This window comes from Herpailurus yagouaroundi, unplaced genomic scaffold, assembly GCF_014898765.1.
Source record: "Herpailurus yagouaroundi ecotype Mexico unplaced genomic scaffold, PumYag 77, whole genome shotgun sequence".
NCBI classification, from domain to species: Eukaryota; Metazoa; Chordata; class Mammalia; order Carnivora; family Felidae; genus Herpailurus; species Herpailurus yagouaroundi.
The window spans coordinates 52,782,587-52,788,586 of record NW_024412388.1 but is presented as its reverse complement, the minus strand read 5'-3'; the positions used below and the strand labels follow the sequence as shown (position 1 = coordinate 52,788,586).

Sequence of the window (6,000 nt, the reverse complement as noted above, 5' to 3'; positions counted from 1 at the left end):
AAAGTAGCAGAAGTGCTGGATTAGAGGTTGAAGAGTCACTTTTGAGTCATGACTGTGTCACCAACTAGCTGTAGGACTTGAGCCGGTTTTCTTAACTTCATTAGGATTCACTTTTCTCACCTATAAAATTAGAGGAATTGGGCTAAAAATTAAAAAAAAAACCTTAATAAATAAACTATAGCTCTTTGTCACATCTACTGCAAGAATGAGCAGCAATCAGACTGTTGACATTCCAGGAAATGTCCACATCACTCTGAAGGGACCCACCGTTATTGTGAAGGGCCCTAGAGGAACCCTGTGAAGGGAATTCAATCACATCAATGTAGAGCTCAGTCTCCTTGGAAAGAAAAAGAAGAGGCTCCGAATTGACAAATGATGGGGAAATAGGAGAGGAGAGAGCTGGCTGCTGTTCACACTATCTGTAGTCATGTGCAGAACATGATCAAGGGCGTTACACTGGGATTCCATTACCAGATGAAGTCTGTGTGTGCTCACTTCCCCATCAATGTTGTTATTCAGGAGAATGTTTCTCTTGTTGAAATTTGCAATTTCTTGGGTGAAAAAAAATACATCCACAGAGTTCGGATGAGGCCAGGTGTTGCTTGTTCGGTATCTCAAGCCCACAAAGATGAGTTAGTTCTTGAAGGAAATGACACCGAACTTGTAACAAACTCAGCTGCTTTGAGTAAGCAAGCCACAACAGTTGAAAAAAAGGATATCAGAAAATTGTCAGATGGTGTCTATGTTTCTGAAAAAGGAACAGTTCTGCAAGCTAATGAATAAGATCTAAGTTGTCCAGCTACAGGAACAGCAAGATGCCAGATGATTTTTCAGACTTGTTTGTGATATTTTAAAGATGCAGTAAAAGCTGTATTGATTCGGGAAGATATAAATAAATACATAAGCTATAATGATCCAGACAATGGAATATTATTCAGCACTGAAAAGAAATGAACTATCAAGCAGTGAAATGACATACAGGAAATTTAAGCGTATATTGTTAAGTGAAAGAAGCCAATCTGAAAAGGCTAAATATTATATGACTCCTACTACAGGACATTCTGGAAAAGGTACAACTACGGAGACAGTAAAAAGATCAGTGATTGTTAGGGATTGGGAGGGCAAAGGAGGGATATATAGGTGGAGCACAGAGGATTTTTAGAACACTAAAACTTCTTCATGATACTAGAATGGTAGACACATGCTATTATATACTTGTCAAAATCCTTAGAATGTACAACACCAAGAGTGAACTACAATGCAAAAACAAAAACATCAACAACAATAAAAAACAAAAAACCCACCTTGCACATGTTAAATAATAACTACCACATATGCCTTATCATTTACCTCCCACAGGTAGGTTTTGCCATCACCTCCATCTTACAAATGAGGAAACTGAGGCTGGAATGTGAGCACCAAAGATGGGATTTGAACCTAGATCTTCTGACCACAAGCTCAGGGTCCTTTGCTTTTCCTCCTATTGCCTACCTCCCAGATCTCAAATCCTATGACATTTTCTTGGAAGTCAATTTGTATCTATTTAGTGTCCAGACTACAAAGGAGATTCTCTGCAAAACCGTTTCATTTGTTTTGTGCTATTTAAAGTTTATGCAGTTTACATGGAAGGCAGTAAAATAGAATGATTAAGAGGATGGGCTTTCGAGTCATTTACTAGCTATGGAATATCCAGCAAGTTAGCATCTCTGAGCCTCAGATTCCTCATTTAGAAAATAGAAGTAACGACAGGACTTTCTCTCCAGGAATGTTTTAAGGATTATGGGACATAGAGCATGTCAAGCCCTCAGCACAGTGCTTGATATAAATATGACTAAAGAAGGTTCTGTTACTATTATTCTTGGGTACACTGTGTAGGTCGCGAGATGCGGTATAGTATGGTTCAAAGTGTGGAGTCCCTGGGTTGAAATTCCAGTTCTGCTACATACTAATCATTTACTTTGGGCAAGTTGCTTACCCTCTCTGTGCTTTAGTGTCTTTACTCATGAAAAGGGGATGACCATAATAGCACTTACCTTGTAGGACTGTGGTGAGAAGATAATGAGCTAATGCATTTGATGCTTAGATTAGTGCTTGGCACATAGGAAGCTTACCTACGTGCTAGCTATGGAGATCATCCCCCTTTCCTTCCTTCAGTAAATCTCAAGTCCATGGTTGCAACCAATCAAACGCAAGACCACTTTGGAATATATTCCCATTTTCTTAAAACCCACACCAAAGGAATCAGCTGTCACTGCAGTCTCCCCACGTCTGACTCGAGGCTATGTGTCATCTGTTCTGATGAGCGCGCTGCAATTGTCCCTAACACCTGTGCAGATTGCTGGCACCAGGAGGCCTCTCTGGAGCAAACAGCCCACTAGCAAGGGTCTGGGATGATCAGCCAATGTTGGCAACGCTAGCTGGAGTCAGCAGAGCCCTTTGGAGTCAGAGTGACAATTTAGAGATCCTTGGCTTCTTGCAGGGAGTGGAGAGAAGAGTGTTCCCTGGGTGATGGTGGAATCAGCACTCTGCCTAGGAAGAGTTGCCCAAAGGGTTATGTAAGGTGCTACACCTAGCTTACAACCACTCCAAGGACCTAAATCTTGTGTTCAGCCCCTTCAACTGAATGTCCCACAGCCAGTTGTGTGGCTGGGCTTGCTCCCCAGTTTGTGTTTCTGCCTAGAGAGCATGTTTTCTGCTCTGCACATGCACTCAGTGCATCTGGCAATGCCCAAAAGCTCATTCTTTCAGCCTCTCAGATGCTAAACATACCTTACAAACATGTGTCTTTCCATTGTCAACATAGGATGGAATGCTTGAGGCAGATGGTTTAAAGGAAGACCCAGCCAACAATACCAATTAAAAAATAACATCCTTACTGGGGTAAGGGCTAAAATAAAGCATTTCTTCAGGTGGTTGCTGTGGTTATGTGAGTGTCTGTTGCACACTCATCTTGCCGACTGGTTGGAAGTATCTAGAACCTAGTGGCGCAAACCTCCACAGTTACCAGGGGTTAAGCAAAGCTATATTCCTGAAGTATTTATCTGAAAGAAGCTACAATAAAACCTTACTTTTATATTAAGAATATAAACTATACCTGGCACCTGGGTGGCTCAGCTGGTTAAGCATCTGACTTTGGCTCAGGTCATGATCTTGTGGTTTGTGAGTTCAAGCCACACGTCAGGCTCTGTGCTGACAGCTCAGAGCCTGGAGCCTGCTTCAGATTCTGTGTCTCCCTCTCTGTGCCCCTCCCCAGATCATGCTCTGTCTCTCTCTGTCTCTCAATAATAAATAAACATTAAAACAAATTTAAAGAACATAAACTATATCTAATATAATATGACATAATTATTAAATTAAAATTCATAGTTTGAGTGAATCTTTTTAGATAAAACATAGAGGGGCACCTGGGTGACTCAGTCAGTTAGGCATCCAGCTTTGGCTCAGGTCATGATCTCATGGTCCGTGGGTTCAAGCCCTACATTGGGCTCTATGCTGACAGCTCAGAGCCTGGAGCCTGCTTCAGATTCTCTGTCTCCCTCTCTCTCTCTGCCCCTCCCCTGCTCTCTCTCTCTCTCTCTCTCTCTCTCTCTCTCTCTCTCAGAAATAAATAAACATTAAAAAAAATTTTTTTAAAGATAAAACACAGAATCTGGTAGTAATTTTGCATTTCTAGGATATTCATTCCCCTCTGCCATAAGGAATGTTTCTATGGGAAAGTTTTACAAATGTTGGGCCTAAGTCATGGTGTGAAATACAAGAGAGAAGACAGCATAATACAGAGGATGGAGGGCTGGGTGTGGGGTCCAGAGACCTGAGTGTGGGCTGGGACTCTGTCACCCAACTTGCCGTGTGACCTCATGGTTAAACAGGGATGTTAATCCTTGTCCCATCTGCCTCCCAGGGCTGTTGTGAGAATTGAACGAGACAATGCGTGTGAAAAGAGTTTTCCAAACTACAGTGCGCCACAAATGTAAGTTATTATGACTCAGCCTTGTTGTTTTTGGAAAGCGTGTTTCATTTTATATATCACATGTATTCTCCACCCCGCCCCTCCCCCCACAGTCAGATCAAAAGTGTTTGCCTTCCTCCTCAGAGTGAGGGACCTCTGATCTGACAAAAAGAAATGAAGTCACCAGGCTTGCTCTTGCCCAGTTTTATGTCCAGGCCATGGGAGAAGCACGCTCCCCACAAGGCTGAGCGGCCCAGCCCTCGTCGCCCATACTGAGGGGAAGCAGACAGAGCCCAGCAGTCACCACTGTCTGAATTTCATTATGCAGGTCTCCAGACAAGCAGAGGGGAAAAGTGCAAAGGAGCCGGTCAGCGTCTGAAATGTGAGAGGGACAGCAGTCTCTGAAGTGTATGGGAATGGAAGGAAACTTAATACTGCTCCAAAGGGGAGAGGGAACATTGCATCATGTGAAAATAATAGCAAGCGGTCAGTAGAGCTTGGGGTTTGGGAAGGCAGGCTTGCCCACTGACCCATTTGCAAAAAGGCTTTGATGCCATTCTGTGCCAATCCAAGGTGAATCTGCACCAGGAGACTGATGTAGAGTACAGGAGGCTGGGTGCTCACAGGGACTGGAGATTGAGCTCAGGTCCTGAGCAACCTGAGAAGACTGCTGGCGGTGGAGCGGGCAGTGTGAATCCGAAACAGAGCTCTGAAAGGAAGCCCCAGAGTTGGGAATTGGAGAGAACCGGTCGAGTAACCAACCAATTAGTCAAAAGTACTCTTTATTGAGCACTTAATATGTCCTGAATACATACTTCACTTATTCCTCACAATAACCCTAGAGATAGAGAGCATAATCCCCATTTTTAGTACAAAGAAACTGAGGGCCAATGAGCTAAGGGACATTTCCAAGGTCACAGAGCTAGTAAGCAGCAGAGCCAGAGTCTGATCCAGATCTGTGCAACTCCAGGTTTCTTGATTCTGAACTCTCAGCTAGCCCTCTCCAAAGCAGAATGGTTGGGAATTGAGTGGAAATGGATTAAAACATAAGCATGGAAACAAGAGAGAAAGGTCTGGATTTTTTCCATGTCAGTGACTTACTTTTCTGGGCTAGAGGAACATGAGTGTGGTTTCCTGTGGACATATGTAACACAAGAATTGGCCACCTTTCCCAAGTAGGTTACTCATAGCCTATCTTCTGTGGGTCTGGGTGAGGATGGAACTGAAGCCACTATTGAGAGCAAATGCAAAAGTTAGCAGGAACCTGGGGAAGAGTGCATGTTGGAGGGGAACAGACTTCCTGTGTCACTGATGAGATCTGCCCTTGGTACTTTCATCATTGATCTATTGCCATAATAAGGCTGCATAACAAACCATCCCAGCATTGAGTGGCTTAAAATCGCAACCATTTGTCGTTTCTCATGCCTTTCAGGGCTGGCTGAACAACTACACTGATCTGAAATGGGCTCATAGGATGTCAGCTGGGTTTGCTCAGGTGTCTGCCCACCAGCTGGAAAATCTGTTGGAAATGGTTGATCTAGGATGGCCTCAGCTAGGATGATGCAGCTCTGCTCCCCATGTTGTCTCATCTCCCAGCAGGCTAGTTCAGTGTTGTTCTCATGGTGAAGGCAGAAGAAAACGAGAGAAAGAAGAGGTGTGCGAGATCTTGGGCTTAGAACTGACATGCCGTCTCTTCTGCCCCATTCTAGCAGCCAAATCAAGTCACAAGACAGCCCAGATTCAAGAGGTAGGGGAAAAGATTCCATCTCTTAATGCCTGACAAAGTCACATTGCAAAGCACTTGAAGAACTGCAGGCATTTTTTTTTTTTTTTGGCAGTCTACCACAGGATTCCATCTCAATCCCAAAAGGAGATGAAAGGCAGCGTCATTTGCCAATATTCTGGGCCATGCCCATTTCCCTGCCAAAAACCCTTTGTCCGCTAAATGTCATTTCTTTTTTTTTAATTTTATTTAAATCCAAGTTAGTTAACGTACAGTATAATAATGGTGTCAGATGCAGAATTTAGTGATTCATCACTTCCATGTAACA

General features: G+C 43.4%; 1 pseudogene; it reads left to right on the top strand.

The window, feature by feature from the left end:
* The first annotated feature begins 205 nt into the window (after positions 1-205).
* LOC121017715 (60S ribosomal protein L9-like) lies at positions 206-885 on the top strand (annotated as a pseudogene).
* The last annotated feature ends 5,115 nt before the right edge of the window (positions 886-6,000 follow it).